Source organism: Choloepus didactylus, chromosome 1 (assembly GCF_015220235.1).
Source record: "Choloepus didactylus isolate mChoDid1 chromosome 1, mChoDid1.pri, whole genome shotgun sequence".
Lineage (NCBI taxonomy): Eukaryota > Metazoa > Chordata > Mammalia > Pilosa > Megalonychidae > Choloepus > Choloepus didactylus.
The window spans coordinates 53,197,665-53,217,119 of NC_051307.1; the positions used below are offsets into that span (position 1 = coordinate 53,197,665).

Consider the following 19,455-nt stretch of genomic DNA (forward strand, 5'->3'; position numbering starts at 1 on the left):
ATCCAGCACACTTTCTTTATATAAACACTTAGAATACTAGGAATAGAAGGAAACTTTCTCAAAATGATAAAGGGCGTATATGAAAAACCCACAGCTAATTTCGAACTCAATGGTGAAAGACTGAAAACTTTCCCTCTAAGATCTGGAACAAGACAAGGATGCCTCCAATCACTACTGTTATTCAACATTTTACTGGAAGTTTTAAGAGCAAGTAAGCAAGAAAAAGTTTTAAGAGCAAGTAAGCAAGAAAAAGAAATAAAGACATCCATATTGGAATGGGAGAAGTTAAACTTTTCCTATTTGCAGATGACATGATCCTATATATAGAAAATCCTGAGAATTCCACAAAACCTTTACTAGAACTAATAAATTCAGAAAAGGGATAGGGTACAAGATACACATGCAAATATCTGTACTCTTTCTATACACCGGTAATAAACAATCTGCAGAGGAAATTTTAAAAATCCATTTACATTAGCAACTAAAAGTATCAAATATCTAGGAATAAACTTAAATAAGGATGTAAAGGACTTACACACCAGAAACTACAAAGCCTTGCTAAAAAAAAAAAAAAAAAAAAAAAAAAAAAAATCAAAGGAGGCCTAAAAAGTGGAAGAACATTCCATTTTCATGGATTGGAAGATCAAATATTGTTAAGATGTTAATTCTGTCCAAAAGCAATTTACAAATTCAAAGTTATCTCAAATTTCCAACTGCCTTCTTTATGAAAATGTCAGAGCCAATCATCAGTTTTATATGGAGGGATAAAGGGACCCTGAACAGGTAAAAACCTCTTGAACAAAAGGGAAAGTTGGAGTACTCACACTTTCCAATTTTAAAGCTTATTACAAAGCTATAAAAATCAAAACTGCATGGGACAGGCACATGCACAGATGAATAGGCCAAGGGAGTTGAACTGAGAGTTCAGACATAAGCCCTCACATCTATGGCTGATTGATTTTTTACAAGGAAGGCAAGTCCACTCTATTGGGAAAGAATAATTTCTTAAACAAATGGTGCTGAGAACATGGGATACCCATATGCAAATGAATGAAGGTGAATACCTACCTCAAGCAATATACAATAATTAACTAAAAACAGGTCAAATACTGCAATATATGAACCCAAATCACAAAATTCCTAGAAGAAAAATAGGGAAGCATCTTCAGTATTTGTGTTAAAAAGCAATGGTTTCTTAGACTTTACACCAAAATCACAAGTAACAATACAAATAGATAAACAGGACTTCATCACAATTAAAAACTTTCATGTCTCAAAGAACTTCATCATTAAAGTAAAAAAGACAACCTAGAGAATGGAATAAAATATTTAAAAACCAAATATTCTGGTTTGAATGTATTATGTCCCCCAAAACGCCATTATCTTTGATGTAATCTTCTGTGGGCAGATGTATTAGTGTTGATTAGATTGTACTCTTTTGAGTATTTCCATGGAGATGCAACCCACCCACCTGTGGGTGATGACTCTGATTAGATAGTTTTCATGGAGGTGTGACCCCACCCATTCAGGGTGGGTGGGAATTAGTTTACTGGGGCACTATATAAGCTTAGACAGAAGGAGTGAGTTTGCTACAGCCAAGAGAAACACTTTGAAGAAAGCACAGAAGCTGAAAGTAGCTGCAGATGAGTGACTGTTTGAAGATGGCTGTTGAAAGAAGACTCTCATTCCAGAGAAGCTGAGAGAAAAACAGCCCAAGAGCAACTAAGAGTGACATTTTTGAGAAACCACAGCCTAGAGAGGAACATCCTGGGAGAAAGCCATTTTGAACCCAGAACTTTGGAGCAGATGCCAGCCACATGCCTTCCAAGCTAACAGAGGTTTTCCGGATGCCATTGGCCATCCTCCAGTGAAGGTACACAATTGTAGATGACTTACCTTGGACACTTTATGGCCTTAAGACTGTAACTTTGTAACCAAATAATCCCCCTTTATAAAAGCAGATCCTTTTCTGGTTTTCTCATTCTGGCAGCATTAGCAAACTAGAACACCACATATCCGATAAGGGTTTATTATCCAAAATATATAAAGACATTCTATAATTCAACAAAAAGATAAAGAACTCAAAAACTGAGAAAAAGTCTTAAATAGACATTCTCCAAAGATGATATACAAATATCCAAAAAGCACATGAAAAGATTCTGAACACAGACATTAGGGAAATTCAAATCAAAACCACAATGAAATACCATTTCACATACACTAGAATGGCTACTATTTGAAAAAGAGGGATGATAAGTGACAGTGCAGTACAGTGCAATGCAGCTCTGGATCCCCTTTCCCCCTGCTGGGCTAGAGGTGACTATGTGACTCCTGCTACCACTGCTGCTACTGCCACCACAGTTGGGTGCTATCTCTGTGGCAAGGAGGATTGTGAGCTCAGTGACACAAGTACACAAGTAAAGGATAAATTATTTTATGAAACAAATCTCCAATAAAGTATAACATTTTGATGCTCGACATCTAGACTTCCCTGTACCCTCATTGTTTCAGCAGCAACTGTAGATCATAGCCAAAGAATTTGTGAAATTTGGGCTTTCAGCCTGGGTGAAGAGATGAAGAAAATTCATCAAGTTTTCCCACAATATATTTATGTTGCTATAGACACCAAGTTTCTAGGTGTGGTTGCAAGGCCCATTGGAGAATTCAGGAACAGTGCTGATTGTTGGTACCAACTCTTGCCATGTAATATAGACTTGTTAAGATAATTCAACTAGGACTGACATTTATGAATAAGCAAGGAGAATACCCTCCAAGAATTTCAACATGTAAGTTTAATTTTGAATTCAATTTGATGGAGGACATGTATGCTCAGAATGCTATAGAGCTACTAACAACATCTGATATCCAGTTTAAAAAACATGAAGAAGAAGCAATTGAGAACTGGTACTTTGAAGAACTTCTTATGACATTGGAGTAATCATCCGTGAAAGGGTTAAATGATTATCCATTCATACTGGTTATGACTTTGGCTATTCAATCAAAATCCTGGCCAACTCTAACTTGCCTGCAGAAGAACTTGACCTCTTTGAGATATTCCCATTGTTTTTTCCTGTCATTTATGATGTGAAGTATCTTATGAAGAGCTGCAAAAATCTCAAAGGTAGATTATAGGAAGTTTCTGAGAGTTAGAGCTGGAACAGATAGGATCACAATATCCAGCAGGGTCTGATTCATTGCTTACAGGCATGGCCTTTTTGAAAATGAGAGACATGTTCTTTGAAGAGCACAGTGATGATGCCAAATACTGTGGCCATCCTTGGTTCTGGTTCATCCTATGTATATAATTGCACAGGGAATGCATATGAAGAGGAAGCCAACAAGTATTCATTACATGAAATAGCTTTTGTTTTTATTTTATCAAAGCTTCACATATACTTGTATATAGGTTCTATCTCTGATTGAATTCCTTGAACAATAGATGATATCTTTTTTTTCCTTTCACAGCCCAATTTATTTTTTGCTTTTCAGTACTGAATATGATCACTCCTATCTCAGATCTTAATAAATAGAAACACATTCAGATTAAATTTGGCCTTAACTTAATAAACTTGTTAGCTAGTGTGTGTGACAGAGATTGGAGAAAGCTATATAACATTGAATATTTTGATAAACTTTACATGCTTGGGGTTGGTTTGTTTTTCCCTCTGCTAAATTAACTAGCTCTGACTGTAATTTATTTCCTTGTTTCATGTCTGTCCTTTCCATTCTACAGGAGTGGTATCTATATGAGATTGTGGAACAACAAATTTGTACTTTAGAGCATGACTCTGACTCAAATCTTCTGCTTTATCAGAAATTTTGTTTTTTCTTGCTTTTAGCTGGAAAAATGACCATCTGGCAACTTTATACATTATTTACTTGTTTTAACCCACAGAATATAGTGTGTGCATTGTGCAAACAGTTGATTCAGCAAAACTAACATTAAAAAAGACAAAAGAACTACTGAGGAGCTTAATAACTGCTTTTACCTCAGATAGTGTTTAATGTTCCAAGCACATCTGGTGTCTGTGAGTTTCTAATTGTCATGTATAGGTTGCTCTGTGACTGAAGAATTTTTCAAACCAGCTTTATACCCTTCAGGAAAAAAAATCCCTTGTGATTGGATTTTGAGTATCTGCCAGGAAACTGGTATCCAAGATTTTGAAGCTGCAGTTATTTCATGATAGCACACTTCCCTTGACCTGCTTTTTTTTACATTCTATCACTGCTTACCACTATTTTTTAAAAATTTTATAGCTATATTTATGATGATCTTGATTTGTTGATTCCACAAATCAATTTTATTAAAGCCCAAAGACAGCAAATTTGTAGGTTTATTTTGTTTCAAATTAAATCAGAAATAAAAATGTGTGGTTTTGTCATTGCTACAAAGATAAATATTGGATAGATTTGGTGCAAAACAACAAAATAATAATATACCTGATAAAATTACCTGAGGTGTGTAAAACTTGTTTATTTTTGTGTATATCTTTGCAATCTATTTTCTGTATATTGACAAATGAAACTGTGGAATATTTAGTCAAGCAGAATATGTGACCTGACCAAAGCATGTGTGGGAAGAGTTTTTGGCAATCATTAGCTCTGCCCTGAAGTGATGGACTACAAGTTGTGATGTGTGTTATCTACACTTCAGTCAGTAATATTGGCAGATCTCCAAATGTTAGCCACATTGGTTTGTTTCTCTTGTACAGTCTTTATTCATGATATTGCAATGCTGTAACTGGGTGGCCCTTTTTAAACAAAACATTATTTGCAAAACAGAGGGTATTGTTTGTTTTTAAATCTTTTGTAAATAAAAGTTTCAGTAATGTTTTCTTAAAGAATAAAAAAGGGGGAAAATAACAAGTGTTGGAGAGGATGTGGAAAAATTGTGGGTGGGAATGTAAAATGGTGCAGCTGCTATGGAAAACAGCTTGGTGTTTCCTCAGAAAGTAAAATTTAGAATTATCTTATGATCTGGCAATCTCACTTGTAGGTATATATCCAAAATAACTGGTAGCAGGTCCTTGATAGATATTTGCATACCAATGTTCATAGCAACATAATTCAAAATTGTCAAAAGATTTAAGCAACTCAAGTGTCCATCAATAGATGAATGGATAAACAAAATGTGGTATACATGTGTGTGTTTATATCATATCATATCATATATATTATTATAGTATTTTTCAGCTGTAAATGGAATGAAGTTCTGATACATATGACAACATTGACAAACCTTGAAAATATCAGTTCTCATGAAATAAGCTGGACACAAAATGATAAATGTATGATCTCACTGTTATGAAATAATTAGAAGTAAATTCATAGAATCAGAAACTAGAATCAGGTTACCAGGGACCATGTGGGGGTCAGGAATGGGAAATTAATTGTTACATACCTTCTGTTGGGTGTGATGGAAAAGTTTTGGTAACAGGTGGTGGTGATGTTAGCACAATATTGTGAATGCAATTAATGCCACTGAATTATATATTTGAATGTGGTTAAAGGGGGAAATTTCAGGTTGTGTACATTTTACTCAAAGTTTTTTTTTTTTTTAAATCATAAAACTGTACACTAAAAGCAGTGAACCCTAATGTAAACTATGGATTATAATTAATAGTATAATTATAATATTGTTGTATCAATTTGACAAACACTACACTAATGCAATCTGTTAATAAAAGGGAAAATTAAGTGTGTGTGGGGAGGTATATGTAACTGTATTTTCTGCATGATCATTCTGTAAATTTACAACTTCTCAAATAAAAAAAAAATCCAGAATATATTCTGTTGGTGGTAGTAAGAACCCTGAATGGCACTGAGCCTTTTTGGACCTTTTTCGTTCATTTATGTGCTTGGATAATAAACTCCCTGATTTTTTGTGCATCATTATATAAATTTACTAAATGATATATTGACAGAACTGTACTTTTATATAGTTTTCTTTTTAGCTCAGTATTCTGAAGATGCTATTCAAGTTTTTTTTAAAAATTCATTGATCCAGATAAATATTTTTTTCTTTGTAGTCACCTTGCTCTTCCTGCCTTGTATCTTATAAGATTTTTTGTTGGTTCTTAAAGTTCAAAAGTTGTACTAGGATTTGCCTAGTTTTTCTGCCTTTTCTCATAAGTTTAACCTTCAATTCAGTAAGTTTTTTTTTTTTTTTTTTCCTTCAATAAGAAGCCTTCATTTAGTTCTTTTACAGTTCAGGAAATTTTCTTCTAATTACCAAGTTCTTGCTCTTCTATTATCAGTTTCTATTTCTCTTATATACTGAATATAAAGAACATTTTCTATGTTTTCTTTCTACAAAGTACTGATTTTGTTTTTGTTTTTGTTAGGAAAATATTTTTTAAAGCTCCAGAAGTCTTTTGGGAATGAACCTCAGTTTTCCTAGGAATATATTTATTCAGCTTATCCAGGTTGTTATTTGTCTCCATTTCTATCTCAATTTGGCTGATGTGTTTGTTGTGGATAAACTTTTTTCTTTGTATGCCACCATGTTCAGATGGGAGGTCAATTTTCTTTGTCATATTCTTGAAGCTAGTTGTTGGAGTACCCCAGGTGTCTGCCATGCTACAAGGGATGTGTGTGAGTGGTGATACAGTTACAGGCAGGTTGTCAGGCCACTAATGAGGTACCTGGAGGAAGCCTTAGAGCCTTTCCTGCTTTGTACTGGTTTGGATGTATTGTGTTCCCCAAAAAGCCATGTTCTTTAATGCAATCTTGTGGGGGCAGATTTATTAGTCTTTTCATTAGGATGGAAACTTTTGATTGAATGTTTCCATGGAGATGTGACTCACCCAACTGTGGGTGACTCCTTTGATTAGATTATTTCCATGGAGATGTGGTCCTGCCCATTCAGCATGGGTCTTGATTAGTTCACTGGAGTATTTAAGAGAGAAGCTAAGAGCTGACACAGACCCAGATGCTTGCAGATGCTTGGAGACACTTGGAGATGCAGACAGAAGGACATTTGGAGATGCTAAGCTAAGAGTTAAAGCCCAGAGTTTGCCCTGGAGAAGCTGAGAGGCTTCCCAAACACTGAGAGAGAAACACCATGGGAGAGAGAAACAAGGACACTCAGGAGCTAAGAGAGAGCACCCCAGAGACATTTTGGAGAAAGCCATTTTGAAACACAACCCAGGAGCAAAGGACCAGCAGATGCCAGCCATGTGCCTTCCCAGCTGACAGAGGTGTTCTGGATGCCATTGGCCTTCCTTTAGTGAAGGTGTCCTCTTGTTGGTGCCTTAGTTTGGACACTTTTGTGGCCTTAAAACTGTAAATTTGTAACCTAATAAATCCCCATTATAAAAGCCAATCCATTTCTGGTATTTTGCATAGTGGCAGCATTAGCAAACTGGAATATGCTTTAAGAGGAGAGAGGATATACCTGAACTTTTCAACTCCCACCTGGTTATGTGGGCGCCAAGGAAACTGAAAGAACCGACAAGCAAGGATGCTGATTTTGCCTCGTGTAGTAGCTAGTTCTCTGCAGCGATCTCTGTTCCTCCCTGAAACTGATGCCAGCTTACCCAGCTCAAAGGAAGAAAAGTCCTAGTCTCACTTGTTCCTGCTGCCCCATAAGGGAAAACATTTTATTTGAGAGTAAAGGGTCATAATGATTCCCCAGTTCTCAGTGCACAACCTTCATAATTAATACTTTGGATTTATTTTCTTTTCCATTTTTCAATTCTTTTTTCTTTTCTTGGTTCACCTTAAACTAAATGTGAAATAATCAAAGTGTGGATTCAGCACCTGTCTTAATGTGGATCTTTCAACACACATTCCTTTTTGTCTCTAAATTTTTACCTGTCTTTTCTCACAAGCCCAACTTTCATATCTATTAAAATTTCCTCAACTGACAGGAAGCCAGTGGGGAATACACATTGAGTAGGGGGCAGCTTTGTGGTACCTGTCAAATCACACCACATGGGTATTCATGCCCATGCCAGCCTTTCTTCTAGCACTGAGACTTTAAAAATTTTGTTTCTAGTATACTGAGCCCCAATTTGCACCTTCCCCATTCTCCAAGTGAGATTATATCCATTTTAACATATTACATTATCATAAAACATATACTCTCAAAATCGCTTGGGGGAATATCCCTTTGACTTGCTGATAGATGGTACTTGGAATCATTTCAATCAGTTCTGAGCATGGAAATAAAATGAGAATCCCTTTGAGATGTGCCTTTCTGGCCTTATTTTTCTTGTTCACACAAGATAACAGTATTTGATATTAACAAATATTTTTAAAACAGACTGCATCTTTCCCAGCACTTAGCCCCCTCCCTGACTTTATAGTGCTCACTAAATTGGATTTTTAAAACAGCAATATGTTATTTTGCTAAATTTATTCATATTTAATCACATCATATTGCATGGATAAACTTGTGAATTTACTGGGCTAATGGTCTAGAGTATTTCAGTAGCAGTTTAAAAATATTCATTGATAATTATACACATTTTAATTTTTAAATTTTTTTACATTGAATTTTAGAATCTGGAATTTATTTTTATAGTTTTGAACTATTTCAAAGCTGGTTGCACTTTTTTTTTGCATATAGCAAGCAATTGATCCTGCATGATTTATTGAAAAATCTGTCACTTTCCTACTTATTCCTATGACATTTAAAAAAATATGGTTTCATATTTAGAACTCTTTATTTTTATGAGGTCAATTCTTGTTAATTGTTCTTTATGTATTATCTTTACAAGATAAATGATAGACTCATAGAATTTTAAATCTGGGTGGTAACTTCCAAATATAAAAACAAACAGAGAAACGACATCCAAGCCAAAAAGAAATAATCATATTTTAGGCTAAGTTCTTTTGGTTAAAGTAATCATTGCATTCACTTTAAATGTGGTGGGAAACTTTCTTCCACATGTGTCCATGAGCTTGAAGAGTGTCTTATACGTTGAGTAAGTGAACAAAGTGCCCATCTCACTTTCTGCCATGTGACAAAAAATTCTATTTTTCCAGTTAAATAGAACTGAAAATTCTATTCTAATTTCTCTGAAACAGCATGTTGAATAACTAGGACTAGCCTCACAGAGTTTCTGTGTAGTATGACTGAGTTTCAAAAAGGGAGACTTCGTATAAAATCTCTTATAGTATCAGGAAAATCTGACAGATGTGATGCAGGCATAGTGATGTGATATACATGAATATTATTAAAGTAGGAGAAATTTTATAATTTGATATTTGCTGCTGCATTTGAAGCAAAATATTTCTTTTCACACTGATTGGACTAGTTGTCAATCACAAATCTGAACACCACTTTGTTCAGTGCTGTGTTCTATTTTTAATTTGAAATACTGTCATAAAATCATCTTGTGGACTGGATATGCTACTTTTAGTCAGTGTAATGTCTGGTCTAATTACTGCAAGTTATTGGTAAAGCAGTCATATCTAATTACACATAGTGACAGAGAAAAAAAATCCATTTTGAGTTCAGTATCTTTGAATCAATTAATAAATAATTTAATTGAATACCCCAGTGAATAGAGGAACTTTCTGGCATGTCTGATTGCTTAAGGCATATATTTAATAGGAGTAGGAAGTTCAGTATCAAAAATCAAGACTTTTCAAACTTTTGTTAAGAAATTTCATTTATAGACTAGTGGGGAAACAATATTCAGATATCTTATTTGTTTGAAATGCATAGAATGATGTAACTTTACCTAGAGTAAAAGTGAGAACATCTTTGACAATTTGCCTCAGGTGGTAGAGAACATTTAATTTGAACTTCTGAGAGTTTATTTCCCTTTACAATGGAGTCCTACAGATGAATGGAGTCAGAACAGCTGCTTCATCCTTGTTGTAGCAGGTAATATGAAGTGCCTACCAGGAATTTGATCTCTGTGATTACACTGGCAAATATATATTTCTCCAAGGACCCAGTCTATGGAGACAATATATCAGAAACATATGGATTTTAATAATCTCAGGTTTAAGCTGAATTAACCAACTGGGTGAAGACAGGTTTAGCATTAACCAAAATTGTCTGGAGTTGTCATTTGCCAGGTAGCTTAGACCAAATCTCAAAGAAAGTAAAATGCATATCAAAAACTTCCATTTGAAAATGAAGTATCCCCTGCCACACATATAAATACATATGTACTATATTTTAAATGTACTGTGCTACAATTCTCAAAGTCCTAAGCTTTCATTTGTTTGATTAGCAAAACTCCAACCTGTTTCTGGGCTCTCCTTTGTCAATTATCTAGGGACCTGGGGAGGAACATGTATGCAGAAAGGTGCTGGGGACTGAGTCATGTCTCTCACAAAAGGCATGTACAGGTTCCAGACCCTGGCCCTCTGGGTGTGAACCCATTTGTAAATAGGTCCTTTGAAGATGTTTGTAGTTGAGATGTACCCTAGTTGATTCAGTATGGCTGAAGTTCTCAGAAGCAAAGGAAATTGGATATGGAAAGAGAAGTCATGGGGAGAAGCCAGAAGCTGGAGGTCAAGAAAACCCAGAAGAGAAAGGAAAAGATGCTGCTAAGTGCATTGCTGTGTGATGTAAAGGCCAAGGAACCCCCAGTTTTTTCCAGCCAGGCAGAAGATACTGACACTGGGAAGAAGTAAGCCTTCTAGCATCTGAAACGATGAGCCAAAAAATTCCTGTTGTTAAGCCCAGCCATTGATTGCATTTGCTTTAGCAGTTGAGAAACTAAGAAAATAGATAAGGGTCATTTGACTACCATTTGATATCTTGTGAAACTTTCAAGAGTTTAGATCCTTTGTCCCAGTGTTGTTTACTCTTTTATTCAACAAATACTGATTGAGGCTGAACTATGAGCAAGATATGATTCAAGATACAGGGCATAGTCAATGAACAAGATGATGAATGCCCCTGGCAGCCTGGAGGCAACATTCTAGAATCACTGTCTTCTGTTTTTCTGGACCATTGATACTGTTTGGTTTCTGCACAAGTCCTGGGTCCCCAACTTCCATGCCGCTCATCAGCTACTTCTTTGCAGCTTCAGATAGCTTTTGGACTTGCTCACCCAGGTGTTCTTTCTATACTCAAGTCAACAGAAAAGCTTCTTATGCCTCCACAGATACGCTCTCTCAAAGAGATTTATCACGGCAGAGTTCTTGTGCCCTTTTTGACACAGTTCTTTCATTTATACTAGTGGTTCCTAACCAACTGCTGATAAAAATCACTGAGCTGTTAAAAAGGTACAGATTCTTTGGTTCCACTTCATGTTTACTTAATTAGAGTAATTGATGAAGGAACCTAACAATCTATATTATCATAAAACTTCCCAGATAATTTTGATGGAGAGCAAAGGAAACCTCATATTTCATATGGCATCATTACTCCAAACAAATTTGGACCCTGCTGCCCAGCTTCATTCACTCTGGCAATCTCTTTCATGAGTCTTTTTGTTTCATTTTGTTCCATGGCTTGTTTGTTTGTCTCGGGATCCCAGTATTCTTTTCCATTAGGCAGACCTCATGTGATGATTTTCAATCCATCAAGAGATTTTGAATCTGCCCAAACCTTAATTGTGGACTAAGTTCAAGTTCATTTCTACAGGGCTTCATAAAATTCGAAGTTGTCATTTACATTTTTATGTCCCTGGGATGAGACCAAAATCCCACAGTGTCTACAAGATTCTTCAGTATTTCCTGAAAATGTAAAAGCTGGTGTTCATGGAGAGCAGAGAGGGACTCCAGAGGGTGGCAATGTCCAAAACCTAGAAAACTAAATAAATATCACCTTTGATGCAGCCAAATTTTAGTTCTCATGAAATTTCAGTGGGAAAGAAAATAATTAGAGATAAGGATGAATAATCTAAGACATTAATCTAAGGAAAATATCTTCAGATTTGGTTTATCTTCCCTTCTGGGAATATGAAGTTATCCTGACAGAGACTAAAAGTATGATGGTGATGAAGAGCACATACCAAGCTAGAGCCATTTGGAATCAAATCCTGGCAGCAATATATTCTAACAGGGTGGCCAAGAGAAAATATTTAACCTCTAAGTTCTAGTTTCCCCTCACTGGAGGAGAATGCTAACAGTTCCTACTTTATAGGGCTATCTTCATTATTAGTTAAGAAAGTGCATATAAAGAGCTTAATAGCATACTTAGCACATAGTAAGGATTCAATAAATTATCAAATGCTGTTAATATAATTATTATTGATATTATTATTATCATTCAAAAATATATAAAGTTGGGAGTCATAGGTTGGACTTCTATAACCAGTTGGTGTGGCATGACTTGTACAGATAAACATTTTCTTTCATTGACCATTATGCAAGAGTTACTTCCTCCCTTTTTTTTTTTTTGTTTTTTTTGAGGAACTTTCTCTCAGACTATTGGGTCATCATGAAGAGGCCAGCTCCTATCTAAAGTAAAAAAATACAGCCTGTTCTAGTTTAAATATCAATCATGTTTATACTCTCAAAATTGTCTGTGATAATTTAGGACTGCAGTTAATAAGCTATTTCTGGTCCAGCTGGAAGATCTCACTGTTTACAGAATTTGTATGGATTCTGAAAACTTTACCATAGATATATAAATGTCCTTGACAAGTTCTGCTATCAAAAGATACTTTCTAAATCTATTTTATATAAATCAATACCAAGAGACAATTTTAAATATTAATAATAGCTAAGAGTTGTTGATTACCATTTGATATTTTATGATACTTGCAACATTCTAGATCCACTGCCCCAGTGTTGTTAACTCATTTATTCAAATAATATTGATTGAGGGATGATTTTAAATATTCTTAATAATATAAACTGCTGTTATAAAAACACATAGGTATTGTTCTAGTTTGCGAATGCTGCCTGTTATACAAAACACCAGAAATGGATTGGCTTTTACAAAGGGGGTTTATTTTGTTACACAGTTACAGTCTTAAGGCCATAAAGTGTCCAGAACAATGTATCAACAATTGGGTACCTTCACTGGAGGATGGCCAGTGGTGTCTGGAAAACCTCCATTAGCTGGGAAGGCATGTGACTGGCGTCTGCTCTGGAGTTCTGGTTTCAAAACGACTTTCTCCCGGGGTTATTTCTCTCTAGGCTTCAGCTTCTCTCCAAAATGTCACCCTCAGTTGCTCTTGGGGTGTTTGTCTTCTCTTGACTTCTCCGGAGGAAGAGTCTGCTTTCAACGGCCATCTTCAAACTGTCTCCCATCTGCAGCTCCTCTCTCAGCTCCTGCACATTCTTCAAAGTATCCCTCTTGGCTGTAGCAAGCTTGCTCCTTCTATGTGAGCTTATATAGTGCTCCAGTAAACTAATCAAGGCCCATGCTGAATGGGTGGGGCCACGCCTCCAAGGAAATTATCCAATCAGAGTTATCAACCACAGTCGGGTGGGGTGCATCTCCATGGAAACAACCCAATCCAAAGGTTGCAATCTACTCAATACCAATATGTCTGCCCCCACAAGACTGCACCAAAGAACATGGCTTTTTCTGGGGGACACAATACATACAAACTGGCACAGGTATAATACAAAATACTTGAGAATTTTTTAAATTATAAATCAATTGAGAATAATTTTAAGGAAAATAAAATTTAAAAGAATACTATCAATATAATTATCTGACTTCCTTTGTGAGAATCATAAGGGAGTTAGCCCATTTGATCCCCACTTATATCTAATTCTACAAGGGATTTGCAAATTATCACTGGTCCATTGCTGATTACCTAATTAAAGTTAGCCTTTATAGAACACAGCCATTAGGCTGAGGAACATGCAATGTAAGTACGCTTACCTTCTTTCTTTTTCACCTTGAATCAATATTTCCATAAAAATATGAGTTTTTGATGCTCTGAGTATATTTTCTAAGGCTGGATAACTGATTCTTTCAGAAAGTAGCACAGAAGATATGTCCATCCCACAAAGATAAAACAGTATTGGAAAAGTTCTGGTGATCCAATGAAAATTTAAAGATTTATTTTTTTAAATAAAACTGCAAGTTTCATGTTGTAATTAACTTTTGTATTCAAAAGAAAATCTCCTTATAAATATGCATTAACCATTTCTAAATGTTTATAATTTAAAAAACCCTATACTCCCTCCCAGTGTTGGCTCCAGAATTTCTATATAACAGAAATCCTAGGACTTGGTCATCTGTTTAGAAGGAAGACAAAGACAAGTCTTCATAGGGTGGTAATATAGCAACCCATCATTGTTAAATAGAACTTTCCGACTCATGGTGGACTGGACAACACAAATGGTTGTATTGGTTTGGTGCAGGAAAGGGTAGTGGGAATGTCTCCCTTCATACCATCAAGGCCCCCTTCTCTCAACAATTATTACAACAAAAAAATGGTCTCTATTATTACAACTATAATAGGAGAGGAAGGATTAAGAAACCCCCAGGTTTCTCATCTCAAGTTACAAGCACTGTGCTCTTGAAATAATCAAAACTTAAAATATTAAATGCAATAACTTATAATTATAAAAATATGAAATTTTCTTATATTGTACTTTTGATTCTGTGCTAGAATTGTTGTACACTTCATGGATAGCTATGACTTCCAAATACATTTTGATGTGGAAAATAATAAATTCTTCTGTGAAACATTTAAAAAGAACATTAAACAGAGACTTTTATGAGAATTCAGCCTGATGGGAATGGGAATAGTGAAAGAGGGCGTATACTATGATAGTGAATATTCTATTCCCTGGTACAAAGAAGCCTCACAAAGAAAAAAAAGTATTGTCTCTTTAATTCTATTCTGTGCTTTATCTGCAGTTTGAAAAAATTAATTTCTACCTGAATAAAGGAAAATAACCTATGTTGACAGAGAATTCCATGCTGGCCTTCACACTCTTTCCCTGGATTTTTTTTTCTGAAAGTTTGATAAAAAAAAAGATGCTAGTTCTATCACTCTAACATCTTAGCACAGGACTTTAGGGATAGCAACAATTATCCTCACCCAGTATAAACCTGAATTTCCTGGCTTGCAACAGGGAATATAGTCACAGTTTGTTTCCGCTTATAACAGACTATGCCATGTATTTCTAGGTTACTGGGACACATCTACCGCTCTTCTTTACTTCTTAGTATGGAAATCTAATTGGCTGACTGTTTATGCAACAAATAAAAACTGTATTACAAGGCAGTCATCTAATGAGATAGAAAATCAGGATGTATGTATGTGATTTTTCCTTTGCCCCATAAGTCTCCAAAGGAAACATGAATAAATTCAAGAAACAAATTTATGCCTAATAGGAAAACTGGCCTTACAATCTCATCCTATTGGGATATGCAGAAGAAATATGAATCATATTGCACAGGGGTTACATTGGTGAAATGTTAGCCTGATGGATGGTTATGGAAAATATATATGCTTCCTCATAGGAAAATGCACATACACGTTTATAGCTTCCACAATATACTTGAATGACACTTCCTTTGTTTTTTATATAATCATACAAAGTAGAAAAATCTATACCTGTGTAGTCTAAACTTTCACATATTAGTTTCATTCAAAAAATTCAGATGCTGTTTTTTGAGTTACTCTTTAGTGAATGACTGTGAAAAACATAACTGACATTGATGCTGAGATGAATCTCTACTACTACCATAGTAAGGTATATACTGGCTTTCTTCACTTGTGATGACTCGCTTTGCAAATAAAAGGCACACTGTTCAACTGTCTTGAATTGACTATTTTTAGACCATGTCCCAGTTTGTAGGACACTTTTGACAGAATAAAGATGAGGAGATTGGTTCTGGTAAACATCAGGTTCTCATTAGAGTGAATTGAGTTATTTAATCAACAACATATTTTTTTAGTAAGACCTTAAAATCAATGTTTAGAGATTTCCAGGTTTTTTAATGGTTTGAATTTTTCTTCTTAAAGTAAACTTAAGCAAAAGTGAAGCTGAAGTTGGGAAAAAAGAAAAAAAAAACAAACAAAAAACAAAAGGGAAGTTATGCAATCCAGAAGTTTGTTGACAAGACTTTTTTGATGACTCCTAATTTATAATGGGAAGTGAATTTCCCAGAATAGTTTGAAAAGCAAATGAATTACTTTGTTCTTACTCAAAAATTTAAATGCAAAACAGTTCCAAAAATGCTCAAATTTAAGTTTTGTACCTTGATCCAAACTCTCACTTTATAAGTAGTTTATTCTGTTGAAAAAATATCTATTTTTATGGATTAAACTGTGTCCCCCCAAAAGTCCTAACTCCCAAACCTGTGACTGTGTAACTGCATTTGTAAATAGGATAATTGAAGGTGTTTTTAGTTAAAATGAGGCCAAACTGGATTCCAGTGGGCCCTAATTCAATGTGGCTGTCTCCCTTCTAAGAAGAGGAGACAGATGGTGAGAGTGACAGCCATGTATGGATTAAAGGCAGGCATTGAGTTTTGCCAGGATCCAAGGAATATTTTGGATTGCCAGTCACTGCCAGAACCCTACAGACTTCAAATGAAGCATGGCCCTGCCAACACCTTGATTTCAGACTTCTAGGCTCCAGAAATGTGAGATAATACACTTCTGTTGTTTAAGCCAACTAGTCTGTCTTGCTTTGTTACAGCAGCCTTGAAAAACAAAGACATCTATATTCCTATCTATGAAAATACTGAATAGAGATGGTAAAGCTAACTTACAGTAAGAAAAACTCAAATCCCAACATAGTGGAACTTTTGATTGTGCTTCTGTATTTGAAGCAAACTGATTTTATATTGAGCTTTTCAGCCATAACCAAGAGAAAAATTTAAATGGATAATTAAAAAAAAAAATGTCTTTCCTCTTTCAAAATCCTGTTTTCTATAATTGAACAATCCAGGCTAGAAGTCTGACACCAGTCTGTCTCCCCATCACCCCCAATGCCAGAAGGAGAATAGTAGTGGTAACTTGACTCATTTCAACCAGCCCTTTATTTATTTATTTTTAATCTATTCTTTCCCTTTGATAATTGAAATCTAGTAGGCCCAACCAGAGGTGCCCATGTTATTAAGCCTCATGTCAGTAAAATAAAAATCTCAGTGTTTCTATTCCCTGTAAATGCCTGGCTTGCCCAGAAAACAGAATTTAAATCAGCTAATCAGCTATGGCAACTCCCTATTCTTATGCCAACTAACTTCCTCGATCCTAAACAACCACCGGCATTAACCATATTGGGAAATGTAGTCTGCATTAACCAATGAAAATTCCCTCCCAATATAATCCTGTTTGCTGTCTCCAAAAGCCCAGTGCTCTCTATGTTCAGTGGAATTCCTCTCCATTTTGTGGCAGCTGGAATCTCCCCAATAGATGAATTAATTCAATAAAACTCTCTGAGATCTAACCAAATTTTTTCAAGTTCTTATTTTAACAATATTGTGGTCTGATACGCTTGCTTCTGTTTTATTGCAATACTGTAATTTTTATTATTTTGGTGAGGTATGTTTTCTGAAATATTTTTCTCATTGTAAAAAGTATTTTTTGAAATACATTTTTTATGAGTTTTCAAGTAGAGGTTCCCTTCTAAATATGTTGCAATATTTTTAAGTAATTTTTATGCTCCCTTTAAATAATATTACCATAAGTTAAGTAGTTTTTTCCTTCCTTTTCTTTTCCAGCATTGTATGGGGACAGCTTTATCCAGGTCTTCATTTTGCAAAAGATCAGGATCAGTAGGAGAGTTTTTAATTCTTGTCACTGTTTGTTTGGATGTTTATAGCTTTCCCTTTTCATAATTTAGCCTGACTATCAGTTGCTCTGCATAGCACTTAGATACATCAACAAGGACAAATTGGCATTCATTTAGGAAATGTTTCTTCAAGATTCTTCTGCCCCTCCCCACCCCCATCACATAGCCACCTAAACAGTTCATCATTTTTGGATTTTTTTAAAATACTATTCCAGGCAACCTCTACCATCGAAAGCACTCATTACTTCTAGAAATCCACATCAAAGTCCTAATGAATTTGTTTTCCAGCAATGGCTAAGTATCACAGGATGCAATATGCTTTTGTCCATTCTTTCATTCTTCTCAGTTTGGTCCCTAAAACTTGCATTGTTTGAAACAATTTTAAAAGACTGCAACTGGGGCTTATAATTATCAAGTTTTCTTGTGAATCAACTTAGTCCAGGCATCCTGAATTTATACTCAGAAAGTGGATGTGAGATAAATCCATCCCAGCCTGTCTTTGGGGGGCATTACCTTGTTCTGGTTGAAGAGCTTTTATGAATGAGTACTGGACACAGTTATCTGCCACTTCAGACCTACTCAACCCCAGGGCTTGGCCACTTGCCTTGCTTCCTGGCCTGAGCAGCTCTAGCAGAAGGCCCATGCTGTTCTCACAGTTGTAAAGTTCTGACAGCCAATAGACAACAATGATATCGACACCACAGACTGAGGTACCCCTTGTTTAGTGCCAACTAACTAGGGGAGACTTCTGTATCTTCACAGTGGCTGGATGGTACCCATTGAAGCTCTGGTTTCCCTGGTGATTTCCTAGAGAATAGGTCAGGTTAAACAGCAAAGACATTTGGGGGCATTTATGCCCTGAAGGAAGAGCTTTGACAAAAGACAGAAAGAAAGGACAAACAAATCTATTGCTCCCTCTCCTTCCCTGGTTAAGTCATTTTAGACATAAGGGTTTCTGTGTGACCTCTCTGGATATATCCCATACAAATAAAGCAACAAAATGAGTTTTATGGTAAAGCTGTGGCCAAGTCAGTAATTCACCATCTTGTATTTCCTCTCCCACCTTCTTTGCTTCACTTTCCTTTATCCTTGACTCTTATTACCCTGGGGTTGTATTCCCCAAATTCAACACTTACCTGTTAGCATTTGCCTCAATCTCTGTTCTCTTTTATTTAAGGAATCAGGATTAAGAAGACAGAGTGAGTGTGTGTGCCAGCGGGCCAGCGCTGGCGCAGGAACGTGTGTGTGCGCATATGAGAGAGAGAGAGAGAGATCCAAAAAAGTGCTTCTCATAATATTCCTTTTCAACATGCAGTCACTTCCTTGCCTGAGTTCTCCCAACTGAGGGTTTTTCATTTATTCCTTTAGCATTAGCTTACAGTCACACTGAAAATATCATTTTCTGCAGTCTCCACTGGTATTTTGATAGTATACTCAGAATGGATAAGTTAGAACCTCTAATCCACCACTATTTTGTCCTGGGGGAAAAACATTTGCTTTTATTACTTAAAACTTAAGGACATTGCTATTTCCCTGTTGAAATAGTTTGGTTAGGAAAACTGCAAAAGAAAACAGAAGAGAGAATGAATACAATAGAAAATGTATTTCTTTTTCTTTGCTTCTTTATATTTCTTGTGCAGAATGTTGACTCTGCTTTGATCATTGAAACTGAAATCAATAAATGAATCTCTTCTGTTCTTATTCCTATGAGACTTACTTACAACGAAAGTGATTTACAGTTTTAGTTTGGAACAGAAAATAAAACAGTACAGTGTTAACTTAAAATTGGGTAACTGTTCCAGTTTGCTAATGCTGCTGTTA

General features: G+C 35.6%; 2 pseudogenes; both read left to right on the forward strand.

The window, feature by feature from the left end:
• The first annotated feature begins 2,249 nt into the window (after positions 1-2,249).
• On the forward strand, positions 2,250-3,423 carry LOC119509468 (annotated as a pseudogene).
• Positions 3,424-10,506: 7,083 nt separating this feature from the next.
• The window catches only part of LOC119509564, a 57,480-nt pseudogene continuing 48,531 nt past the window's right edge, over positions 10,507-19,455 (forward strand).